This window comes from Schistocerca serialis, chromosome 1 (assembly GCF_023864345.2).
Source record: "Schistocerca serialis cubense isolate TAMUIC-IGC-003099 chromosome 1, iqSchSeri2.2, whole genome shotgun sequence".
Taxonomy (NCBI): Eukaryota; Metazoa; Arthropoda; class Insecta; order Orthoptera; family Acrididae; genus Schistocerca; species Schistocerca serialis.
In genome coordinates this window covers 727,624,830-727,638,544 of record NC_064638.1, presented here as the reverse complement: position 1 = coordinate 727,638,544, position 13,715 = coordinate 727,624,830, and the positions used below count along the sequence as shown (strand labels likewise).

Genomic DNA, 13,715 nt, shown 5'->3' with positions numbered 1-13,715 from the left:
TGCGCGCCCAAATTCAAGCAGCCCACCACAGACGGCGTCACCAAGCATGTTCTGCGTTTGGTTTCCCAAAATCGAATAAAAGAGCGATACAATAACTGGATTGGGACGGTAGTACAAATCGAACAGGAACCAAAGACTGAGCACTCTCGTGCGCTATCATTTTAGCCATGAGGACAACTGTCACTAATTGTATCTGGCGAGCCGCTTGAATTCACAAGCGCAGAGGCCTGATTCGCTAACTTCAACGCTAATTAAATCCTTGTATCGTATAGAAGTTTGTTTTCAAACATTTATTTCCCAGCACAACGTACCCTGAAACAGGCTTTTAACAGGCTTTTCTTACTGTTTCTGACTATCGTGTATAGGTGTTCACTCTACATATAGCTCGGAGAAAGACTCCTCCGAAACCTAGCAGTGATCTGGTTTGTTAACATGCCTACAACTTAGCGCTTCAATTGATGAAAGAGTTGTTACCTTTAATCCTTAAATAGTCTATAAATTACTAATTCATTTCTCCGTGAGCCTTGCAGAGGCCTTTTAGTATGGTTACCAAACTTAAAATTATAGCTGGAGGCGCCGGGTATCGATCCCGGTACCTCTCACATGCTAAGCGAGCGCTCTACCATCTGAGCTACGCCCCCAGTTGATCTAATGTTACAAGCTGGATGGCTGAGTCGAGCCTGCCAGATCTGACCTCCAACTGGAGCAGAGAAAGTCGGCCGGCCCTGAGCCAGACCTCCGCTGCGCCGCCTGTGCGACTTCGGGCGCACTGTCACTTCTTCATCCATACCTACAGGCTTCTCACTTACACCGTTAGTCGTCGCTCTTGGTCAAGGTAAGCAAACCAGTTATTCCTTACGTTAATTCCTTATCTCGAAGGTGCTGAGATTCCCGATAATTCTACAAGGCTGCAAAATACTGACAGATTTCTAACGAACTCCAAGTTATCCAAATTAACCTCTGAGTGTCATCAGGATCTCACCATAATCCGCCTATTGTACGCACATTCACCGGCGTTTAAGCGTGCCCCTCATCACATCGTATCATGATACAATTCAGTACCTTTCGGAGTATACTATACATATTTGTGAATTTTCTGAAGGTCAGCAATCGTCACTTTGAAGATAATAAAGTTACTGTACTTACTTACACTTTAAAATTGATAATCTGACGACAAGTACGTCCCATCTGGGTACGACCAGTGGATAACGTCAGGTAATATATCGATGGCAAGGACTATAACTATGGTCCCTGTTAGTATTTCCATCATCGAGTCTAAAAATACAAACACAAAATCTATACTATCTATTTAATTATTATTTCTTGGTTTATTTTATATTATCTGGGAAGGCATGAAGTAGAGCTATCAATAAATTAAAATTTGGAAAACTCACAAAGTGAGAAATACCAAATAAAAACAGCACGTCACGCACCAGATCATTTATATACAATATGTATCGCAATTAGTATCTAAAATGCTACAGGTGAAAGTATACCGTAATAGAAGCAAAAATCTTACAGTTGCAACTTCCCCTTTGAATGTAAAGAAAGACTGTCCTTGTAGACTTCTACGTTATTTGATACAGAAACAGCTGAGTAATATTGAACGTATTCAACTGTTTTCTCTTTACTTATTCTGATAATTTGTAAACTGACACACAATATTTTAGCGCAACCCAATTTGACTTTTAATAATCCCTACAAAAGAATATCCCTGACTAACAATAATCTATGCCCTTCATGAATCACTTACAAAAATCTTCGTTACTGGAACTACTGCAATACAGCGAGCGCCAATACAGCCAGCTAAATAAAAGATCCTAACTTCGTAAGGCACTAACTACTGATGGGCATATAGTCAGCAAATGAAAGATGTTGACAGAGAACAAACAATGTATTTACCTTAAAGTCAATATATATATATATATATATATATATATATATATATATATATATATATATATATATATATATATATATTCTTGAAATCTATTTTGACAACTTTCCTTTTTCTGACGGACACACATCCAGATCGTCCGCTCATATATTTTAAAACTCTGGCATCTCTCCCCCCACATCCACCACTGCTGGCGGCTCACCTCAAACTGCCCAACGCTACGCGCTGTTTACATCCAACTGCCAAACACCACACAAGCGAATATACCAACAATGAGTCCAACCAGCCACAGACTGCACACAGCGCAGTCAGCGATTTTAATACAGACTGCTACAAGGCGTCACCAACACAAAAACCTATACAGCCTACTTACACAGTAAACATGGTCTGACTTCAGCATGAAATGTTGACCTAATTGACGCAAATGTCTTACGGCATAGGGAACAGGAAGCGTGGTGAAAGTTCCAGATCGGCAGTCGTTGCGCCAGTGTCCTGGGTTCAGTTCCAGACCTCTCTGCAGTGTGCCTTCGGACGGGGACGTTGAGCTCGGCGGTTCGCTCCGTGTGCGCTTCAAGAGATGTATGCTGAGAACCAGCACCGGGTTTCACCCTCTCCCTCCTCTCTTCGTCTTCAACGCGAACGCAGCACTACACTTCACACAAACATCATTACTGTCACCTACATTCAACACATTTCCACACACCTCTCATGCTTAGCGAAGAAAAGGTGCCCTGCTGGCGCAAAGGACAGTGAAAACCTTTCCAATTTGACGGTTGAACCTGCCCTTCGTGGTATCGTAACCATTTACGCCACACGACTTTACTTTACAGTTATTTTAAATGTAAATGATGGGTTAAATTTGCTGACACAGTGAATTCGGTATAAAATATTTCCACAGTTAACAGAAATACTTGGCCAGCCGAAGTGGCCGCGCGGCTCTGGCGCTGCAGTCTGGAACCGGGAGACCGCTACGGTCGCAGGTTCGAATCCTGCCTCGGGCATGGATGTGTGTGATGTCCTTAGGTTAGTTAGTTTTAACTAGTTCTAAGTTCTAGGGGACTAATGACCTCAGCAGTTGAGTCCCATAGTGCTCAGAGCCATTTGAACCATTTGAACAGAAATATTTGTAGTGTAAACGCTTCGTAAAGTCTCCATTTGCTTGGGCTCAGATCCTAGACATGAACCATGGTTGGAGAACGAAGACTGATGACGGGATACCAGTACATTTTGCTGCAGATATAAGAGGTCATCCAACGCGCCATTTTGGACCTGTACGTTGACCTCCAAAATCACCTGACTTCCGATCTCTGGATTTTTTTGCATCTATGATGATCTTAGAAGACAAGTATAAAGATGATGCGGTTGAAGAACTTACGCAGTGAGCTGCACACTTTTGTCAAGCTTTACGGCCGGTGTTTTCGGGAATTCGTAACTCACTGCAGAGACGAGTGCACTGTTACGTCCAAATGCGCGGAAGACACGTGAAACGCCTCCTTTAACAGGCACGCGTTTAAAGTAAACTGTAATATATATGAGGGACGCGGTTAAAAATTTTAGAATGGCATGATTGTAAGAACAAAAGACATATGATTATATACTGAAGCTGCAAAGAAACTGGTATAGGCATGTGTATTCAAATACAGAGAGGTGTGAACAGGCAGCAGACGGCGCTGCGGTCGGCGACGCCTATATAAGACAACAAGTATCTGGCGCAGTCGTTAGATCGGTTACTGCTGCTACAATGGCAGGTAATCAATATTTACGTGAGTTTGAACGTGATCCTATAGACGGTGCACGAGCGATGGAACACAGCATCTCCGAGCTAGCGATGAAGTGGGGATTCTCCCGAACGAGCATTTCACGAGTGTACCGAGAATATCACGAATCCGGTAAAACATCAAATCTCCGACATCGCTCCTGCCGGAAAAAGATCCTGCAAGTACGGGTGCAGGGAATGGCAAATGAACCGCAATGTAGACAAGTGTAATGTTCTGCGAATACATATAAAGAAAGATCCTTTATAATTTAGCTACAATATAGCAGGTCAGCAACTGGAAGCAGTTAATTCCATAAATTATCTGGGAGTAGCCATTAGGAGTGGTTTAAAATGGAATGACCGTATAAAATTAATCGTCGGTAAAGCAGATGCCAGGCTGAGATGCATCGGAAGAATCCTAAGGAAATGCAATCCGAAAACAAAGGAAGCAGATTACAGTACACTTGTTTGCCACTGCTTGAATTTCGCTCATCAGGTGGGATCCGTACCGCCAGGCGCTTCAGTTTCAAACCTCTTGACCGCTACGGTCGCAGGTTCGAATCCTGCCTCGGGCATGGATGTGTAAGATGTCCTTAGGTTAGTTAGGTTTAAGTAGTTCTAAGTTCTAGGGGACTGATGACCTGAGATGTTAAGTCCCATAGTGCTCAGAGCCATTTGAACCATTTTTTGGATCCGTATCAGATAGGGTTGATTGAAGAGATAGAGAAGATCCAACGGAGAGCAGCGCGCTTCGCTACAGGATTATTTAGTAATCGCGAAAGCGTTATGGAGATGATAGATAAACTCCAGTGGAACACTCTGCAAGAGAGACGCTCAGTAATTCGGTACGGGCTTTTGTTGAAGTTTCGGGAACATACCTTCACCGAGGAGTCAAGAACTATATTGCTCCCTCCTACCGGCATCTCCCGAGGAGACGATAAGGATAAAATCACAGAGATTAGAGCCCACACAGAGGCATACCGACACTCTTTCTTTCCACGAACAATACGAGACTGGAATAGAAGGGAGAACCGATAGAGGTACTCAAGGTACCCTCCGTCACATACAGAGGTGGCTTGCGGAGTATGGCTCTGAGCACTATAGGACTTAACTTCTGAGGTCATCAGTCCCCTAGAACTTAGAACTACTTAAACCTAACTAACCTAAGGACAACACACGCATCCATGCCCGAGGCAGGATTCGAACCTGCGACCGCAGCTGTAGCACGGTTCCAGACTGTAGCGCCTAGAACCGCTCGGCCACCCCGGCCGGCCTTGCGGAGTATGGATGTAGATATAGATGTAGATGTAGACGACTGAAGAGGATCGTTCGACGTGACAGAAGTGCAAAACTTCCACAGATTTCTTCATATTTCAATGCTGGACCATTAACAAGTGTCAGCGTGCGAACCATTCAAAGAAACATCATCAATATGGACTTCCAGAGCCGAAGGCCAAGTCGTGTACCCTTTATGACTGCACGACACGAAGCTTTACGCCTCGCCTGAGCCTGTCAACACTGACATTCGACTGTTGATGACTGGAAACAAGTTGCCTGGGGGGAGAAGTCTCGCTTCAAATTGTATCTAGCGGATGGGCGTGTACGGGTATGGAGACAACCTCATGAATCCATGGACGCTGCATGTCAGCACGGGACTGTTGAAGCTGATGGAGGCTCTGTATACGGTGTGGAGGGTGTACAGTTGGAGAGATATGGGACCCCTTATACGTCTAGATACGACTATGACAGTTGACACGTACGTAAGCATCTTCTCAGGTCACTTGCATCCACCATGTCCATTGTGCATTCCGACGGACTTGGGCAATTCCAGCAGGACAATGCGACATCCCACACGTCCAGAATTGGTTCACAGTGGCTCCAGGATCACTCTTCTGAGTTAAAACACCTGCGCTGCCCACCGAACTCCCCTGACATGAACATTATTGAGCATATCTGGGATGCCTTGTAACGCGCTGTTTAGAAGAGTTCTTCATTTGCTCGTACTCTTACGGTTTTACGGACAGTCCTGCAGGATTCATGGTGTCAGTTCCCTCCAGCACTACTTCAGACATTAATCGAGTCTATTAGGCAGTTGTAACACTTTTCTTGGCTCTTTAGTGTTTAAGAGCGATAAAAACATTTCCGATCGAAGGGCGCACAGTCCAGAATCGACATGCCAATCAGGCAAAATCACCGTGAGCATCAAAGAAATCATCTCACCGATGCTCCAGACGGAAGATACCCGTCTCGTAAAACACTGGGTACCGCTGTGTGAAGAAGTCCGTAACCGCCTGTTGCACATCCTCGTCCAACAGGAGTCTTCGATCGTTCAACCCTTTTTTAAAGGGAGAGATCAGGAGTATAGAGCGGGTGCTCGACTGTCTACCACTCCAGTTGCCGTAACTTCTGTGTTACGATATTTGCGATATGGGGACGTGCGTTATTATGAAGCAGCAGCTCTCCTTGTCGCACGCAAATTGGCACACCATTACACAACGATGGTTTTCGGAAAAAAATAGCAGCACGTTGGTCGTGTTTGGAAGCATTCTGTAACAGCATCGTCGTAGTTCATGTTTCTGCATTTACCGTGTGCACGTCGTAAAGACAAGAATGCCACATTAATCCCTTCCCTGGATGTCGGTGCTTGTGTACCAGCACCGGAGTGGTGCTTTGTTGCATGTACACTGCAGAAACCTCCGCCCCTTGTATATGTAATGTTTTAAGAGTTGATTGCCACGTAAGAGATCCGATCGGTAGTGAAAAGGAAACCACTGTGAAAATCAAAAAAATGTTTTATTTACAGTAGTTAGCTACAGCTTCCAGCCATTTCTTCTGAACAGTCGATGCTCTGACGTAGATATTCGTCGTGGCGTTGTACCAACTTTCCAATACCCTCGTCACTTAAGGCAGGCGCCTGTGCATTCCGCCACTTCTCTACGCTGGCCTGCAGCTCACTGTCTATGTCAAAGGGTAGCGAGCGGTTCGTGTAGGCAGAGATGAAAATCAGAGGGAGCCACGTCCGGTCTTTACGGCGGGCGACCAAAGACGCATCGTCAAAAAAGCTGCAGGAGTGTCTTCGTTGCCTCTGAAGTGTGCTGCCGACAACTGTCATGAGAAAGGAAATGAGTGACAGGTACGTTATGTGGGCTGCACGAAATCAGACGAGATCTCACACTCGGCGGGAGACACTATTATCTAGGAACGTTTACGCGCTCACTGTGCGCTCAGAACTGAACAAGCCGGCCGGAGTGGCCGAGCGGTTAAAGGCGCTACGGTCTGGAACCGCACTACCGCTACGGTCGCAGGTTCGAATCCTGCCTCGGGCATGGATGTGTGTGATGTCCTTAGGTTAGTTAGGTTTAAGTAGTTGTAAGTTCTAGGGGACTTATGACCTCAGAAGTTGGGTCCCATAGTGCTCAGGGCCAAGAATTGAGCAGAGCGACGTGACGCGATCGACGGGCGTAACAGAAACACCGGTCAACACATCTACATCGGATTTTCACTGTAGTTTCTATTTTGCGACTTAAGGATTTTCCCTGCATGGAAAAATTAATTTGACCACAGAATAATTCCATGGTTATGAAATTTTTACGTCTTTAATTCGGCATTACTGCTTAAAGAATGAGAAGGTTGGTTTAGAAATGCATTTGGCGAAGAAGCCCCATCTATGTCAACAATTGGCCGGCCGGCGTGGCCGAGCGGTTCTAGGTGCTTCAGTCTGGAACCGCGTGACCGCTACGGACGCAGGTTCGAATCCTGCCTCGAGCATGGATGTGTGCGATGTCCTTAGGTTAGTTAGGTTTAAGTAGTTCTAAGTTCTAGGGGACTGATGACCACAGATGTTAAGTCCCATAGTGCTCAGAGCCATTTGAACCAACTGTCGAGATGGTTTCTTTGAAAGAGCACGGTCGATTTCCTTCCCTATGCACCAAATGAGATAGGGTTTTTCTTAGTTACCCGAAAACCGCTGTTATTGACGAAAAGAGTACCGCTCGAGCAATGCTTGAAGGAGATCAACAGACAACTTATGAATCTGTTCGAAAGATACTGGGCAATGGCGTTGCTAAAATCCAAAATATCCTACACCAATAGGTAGACGACTGACTCTCGATCAAAAACAACAACTTACCGACTGGTGGGGCAAAACTTTGGAAAAATTCCAAGGAGCGCTTCAAATTTGGTTTCGAACGTCGTTACTGTAATGAAACTTAAATTTATTGTTATTATCCTGGAAAGTATAGTCTATAGGCTCACTGATCCTCGCAAACAAAGCTAAGTGTATAAAAGTTCGATGAATTTGCAGTACTGGCAACAAGATTATTGTTAGTGTTTTATTCTTGTTTTTTTTTCTTCATAAAACGGGTCTTAATGCTACTATACCATCAAAAGATAAACGTACCGTTACTACCGATTGGTACACAAATGTATGTCATCGTAAATTTTTGAAAAGTCTCGTGATAAGCGATAAAAGGAAAAATAATTTTTCATCGCGGCAAAGCATCGTAGCATACAACAAAACGAAAATCTGAGTATCTGGTCGCTGTAAAGATCAGCCAGCAACATCGACGCTCCACTATACAGCACTTTGTGATGTCTTTTTGTTCCCAGAAATTAAAGATGAAATGAGGAGAATCACTTTTCTGTCATCAGATGAAGCGGTGGAACAGCGTGAAAACCTGGTTTATGAAGTGCCTCTGGAGGACTGCCACTATTGATTTAAGGACTGGTTGCATCGTACGCTTAATGTACTGACCTCAAAGGAGAATATTTTAGAAAACAATAAAATCATGTAATTTTTTTAAAAACTGTTCCTTTCCTGATATTCTAGAAATTTGTCAGAGTAGCCCACGTTACGTGCTGAAACAGCAATGCATTTTTTGCTAAGGTATGCCACAGGTGAAATTTGAGCTCAGTTTGATGCAAACTTAAGAGAAAAATTTTCATTACAAATACATTTGCGCTAATTACACACTATTTCATGCCGAAGCGAGTGATGCTTCGTAACCAGATACGCACAATTATATTGCAAACGGCTTGTTTGCAGACGCGTGTTTACTGGAACGTTTTGGCTCCCATTACAGTATGCCTTCAACCATGTCAGTTTCCGTCGTTTATTATTGTACACCGTGTATAAACGATCTCGGGCATAACGTCGGAGGTCTCGTGAAGGTTGGCCCGCATCTCGTGGTCGTGCGGTAGCGTTCTCGCTTCCCACGCCCGGGTTCCCGGGTTCGATTCCCGGCGGGGTCAGGGATTTTCTCTGCCTCGTGATGGCTGGGTGTTGTGTGATGTCCTTAGGTTAGTTAGGTTTAAGTAGTTCTAAGTTCTAGGGGACTGATGACCATAGATGTTAAGTCCCATAGTGCTCAGAGCCATTTGAACCATTTTTTGTCTCGTGAAGGTTGTCCACGATGATGCAGCTATATGTAGGAAAACTGCAGAGCCGAATATTGTAGAGAAATACGGGGAGACCCGCAGAGGATCGACGATCTGTTCATTTACTGGCAGTGGATCAATGAATAAATGCTGCACGTAAGTATGCAGAAAAACCAATTATTGCTCGACAGCACGAAGCTTTGAGACATGTGTGTTTTAAATTGTTTATCTGTTTCGGAAAGAGACTGATCGAAGGCTGATGTTTAGTATGTCTCTCCACAATCCATCGATTCCATATTTCCACGACAGTTGTAGGGTCTTGATCAATGCGAGAGAGCAGCAATATCATGGAACGACAAACTAGCATAAGTAGGCCGCGATGCTGCCATCTATCGTTGGACTTCTCCCTTCTCACATCTCCTTCGCAATAAACAACATTCAGATGCGATTCCTGAATGAGAAAGCTGCTACATAGTGTAATGGGTATCTGTGAAGATATCTCTGTTGGTGATTGAAGACAATGTGCTGAACAACATTACACCAGTATTTACGTAATTTACAGATTAATAAATATAGCCCTTACAAATCGTAAGTTTTTATGTTGGTTAGTACCTCCAAGAGCATGTGGCTAGAGCAAGCCATTAATGCTTATTTTCCCGTGCGCAGCACGTCAGGTGCTGAAGTGTGGACCCATGGGTGCAAAACGGTTAGTCTATACTTACAGGTGTTGTCGACTTACAACGAACCCCTTGAGTGCTAGGTCGCAAAAGGAATTCGACGCTTCACATGTTGTCTCCATGCAACCTCAATATTGGCTGATAATGTCAACAGGGGGCAGGACTGGAGGCATCCAACAGTGAGCGTAGTTGAACTACTTAGTAGACGAGTAACTCACAACGACGCTAGGAGCCAGACGGGTTGGAGAAAAGCGTGCGTTCGAAGAAGGTATCTACAAGGTGTATTAGCCTACTTGTATCTTTCAGGTATTTCTGAGATTACTTTAGTAACCTATATAACTTTCTCACAGTTTTTACATGTTTGGAATATGACTTATATTTTAGGTGCTACATGTAGATGAGTACTCACACCCGCAGGACCATGCTTTTTTTTTAACTACAGTGCTAGTCGTGTTGACAGAAAGCAGAGCCATGGCAACGATAAACAAAGCAAACATTGCATTATATCTGCAACGACAGTTGCCGAAGTTGACGTATCGCCAGGAAGAAATCCAAAGAATTTCCCATAATGAGAAACAAGTGACACATGAGATATTAACGTTTCTACAAGACGAGTCAGTGGAATGTGTGGTGTCTTATAAGCTCGACTGTGCGGGCAATGTACACGAGGAGTATTGCGATAACGATATGTGTTTAACAAGTGAAAGAGATATTGAAGCAGGCATCGAGCCACGTAGTTCATCATCCTTGTCGGACATGGAGCCACAAATCCCGTCTCGAGTCAAGCGCTGTAAAGGATAATCGTTCTCCAAGGAGCGTGCACTAAACATAATTACGTACACGGAAGATCATCCACAGCACAGCAAAAAAAAGTTGTGGTCAGATTTCGAAAAAGTCAGCAGCAATATGATCATGTAGGGTATAAGAAAAAATGACGGATATTCAAGGGAGTACGAGGTGGACATGTTACAAAAACATGTTTCCGCGTCTCGATACAGATTACAGGATATGCGTAATAATGACCCACTGCGTTATGCACATCAAATTGGGCCCGGCGTAGATTACAGAGATTTCAAGGGAAGCAGTGGATACTTGCATAACACTACTACAGAACTGGAAGACGTAAGATAACGAAATTTTAAACAAAGCATCAACTTAACGATGCACAGCAAAGTGCGGAATAGGGCGAAAAATTTGTAGATGAGACAACGAACTTATTCCACTGGTCAGTAATGAAATTGTTTTCAACCAAAACCATTCGGGGTTTGAGGAGGAAATGCGTATGAAAGGAACCCTGGAAATTAGCGATACCAAGAGAGTTTTATCAAGATCAATAAACATCATCAATGCCTTAACGCATTCGTCTGCAATCATGCCGACTGTTAATCTGGATGATAAACTGGCTGGAAAGTTGTTTATTGAGTTGTGAGAAGTTGGAGGTGCTCTGAAAAATACGATTCTTTCTCGTGCAGCTAAACTTGCAAGGGAAGCAGGGAATATTTACGTTCAAAATGGTTCAAATGGCTCTGAGCACTATGGGACTTAACATCTGAGGTCATCAGTCCCCTAAAACTTAGAACTACTTAAACCTAACTAACCTAAGGACATCACACACATCCATGCCCTAAGCAGGATTCGTACCTGCGTCCGTAGCGGTCGCGCGGTCCCAGACTGAAGCGCCTAGAACCGCTCGGCCACACCGGCCGGCCAATATTTACGTCACAACAGCGGGAAAGCGGGCGTAAGAAAACTACAACTGAAGTACGAGCACTGCTTTTGAGCAGTAGCTGGTCAAAATAAGTTGCTTTTATTTGATTCCTGGTCTGCGTATAAAAATCATACTCCTTTAGAGCAAACTATCCTTCCTGAAAAGTGTGTGACATTGCAGCTCATGCCACCTGGAACCAATGGACAGATTCAACCTCTGGATGTTTGTGTTTTCGTGCCTGCAAAATATATTACCGCACTGTCTGCAGCTACGCCTTAAAGGACAGCCAGTTTCACGATAAGGTCCACGACAGACTGTTTCGCATTCGGTTGAATGCCATGACATTCCATCAGTTCTCAACACCCCGTTACACCAGTATGATTCTATATGCAGTCTTTAAGTGTGGATACCTAGCTGAACGTCCTGCAGGGTGTGTATCTCCCGAGAAGTCCGCCTTCGATCTTGATGATGCAAACTTTTGTGATGATTGTGGCGCGCCATTTTTCATTAGGCATTAATGATGCAGGTTGATGGTTTGTTTCGAACATGTCTTGAGTGTCGACGATGTACATTTTGTGAAGTGTAATATTTACATCTCATAGGAAGTTGATCTCCGCACCTCCCAGACACTCGTTTGCTGTCGCCCTACTGATGGACACAGTGAGTTACTAGGAGCTAACATTTTCCTGCCATAATTGTTAACACTGAAAGGGTACAGTACCGCCCGACATTGAAAATAGGTACAACATTCTTCGTTATTCTTGTCAGAACAACATATTTTTTGTAATAATAACTCAATTTCACTTAATGCGTCGAAGCCGGATACCAGTGTAGGAAAGAATAACAATTTATTTATTTAATTGACCACATGTGCACTCCCACAAAATAAATCCCTACATCCAGTTTGGTGAGATCTGCGAAATGAATGGTCATGAATGTGCTATATATGATCATCTTTGAGATGGTCCTTTGGTCACCTTTGGTGGAACCAAAGAGATGAAATTTACCTGAGCTTTGAGCACCTGAAATGTGGCTGACCAATACGGTAGCAAGGTGCTCTCCCACTTCGGCAGAGGTGCGAGATGACCTGAAGAACGGCCATGTTTCAGCACTCTGTCGCTGGATCTTGTGTTGGTAAGACCTGTCTTAGGTGTGCTCCGTAAAGACAAAAGAGTGGAGAGAATGGTACGCATGTGGAATACTTAAGAGTAGTTTGGAATAATAATTTCTCTACTTCAGGAACTTTTGTGGGGAGAATTAAATGTCAGGCAGGTAATATTAAGGGGATCGTAGCAATCTTCGGAAGTGACCAACGGTCACAATGAAACCACGTGTAGCAACAAGTTGAAATACTTCCGAGTGCTTAAGTTAAGCTGAATTACTAGCGTGTGTACTATAAGTTGGAACTATTTAAGAAATGGCGTGTGCAGGGCTTGAAATTAGAGACGAGTACTTCCACGTGGTGAGTACTGTGTGAGTCTCAATCTGTGTATGAGACAAAGGATAAAGAGAAGTACTCGTCCATGGTATCAGTTGAGGACTCGCGTGTGTGACGAATATGTTCTTAATATTACTTTGCGTGTTATGTTTCCGTGTGACGCTTGATTCAAACTATAATACTCTGAGAGAGAAGCAAGGTGAGTCAGCCGTCTATCCAGCAACGCCACTTGGCTTGCATTGCACAGGAAGACGTGCATATATCCTCCAGAGTTCATAGTAGGAAAGAAAAATTACGAAGTGGGGCAGTGTCGTGTGAAACTGGGATAAATACTAATTGAAGTGGGAAAGCTGAAAGTGAAGTGATTATAACGTTGTGACTATTCTTTGTATTGTATGTTGCCAGTGTGATGTATTTCATGAAATTTAGGTATGTGTGGTTGGCATGGGAGAGTAACAAGATAGTGGGTTATGCACGTTCCTTTTTGTACCGCTCGGTCTGGAGGAAATTTTCGTAATGATGGGTGTGAGAGTCGAAGTGTGAGATATAGAAAAAAGATCCACCATCCTATCCAGAAAGTGCACTGTAGCGTTAAATAATTACGAGACCATAATATAGAGAATCACCAATGTAAAGCCATGCCCACTGGGCGGAATTTCTCATGTGTTATTGTTGTGGTTATAGAATTTGTGTGTTTAGGTTATAGAATTTATCCGAATAAATAAGATAGTGAAAAGAAAAAGATTGGTGGCCTTTTCCTTCGAATAGTATGTTGTCATGATACCCAGAATTTATAATGTGTGCGCCATTCATATTCAGTACGATGGTCACGTGTTGATCAAAGCCGTTGACTACGAAAGAAA

General features: G+C 43.7%; 1 non-coding gene across 1 annotated transcript; it reads right to left on the bottom strand.

The window, feature by feature from the left end:
• Window positions 1-568: 568 nt before the first annotated feature.
• Window positions 569-641, bottom strand: Trnaa-agc (transfer RNA alanine (anticodon AGC)). The gene has a single exon. It is a non-coding gene; the product is annotated as a tRNA-Ala (tRNA).
• Between the last annotated feature and the right edge of the window lie 13,074 nt (window positions 642-13,715).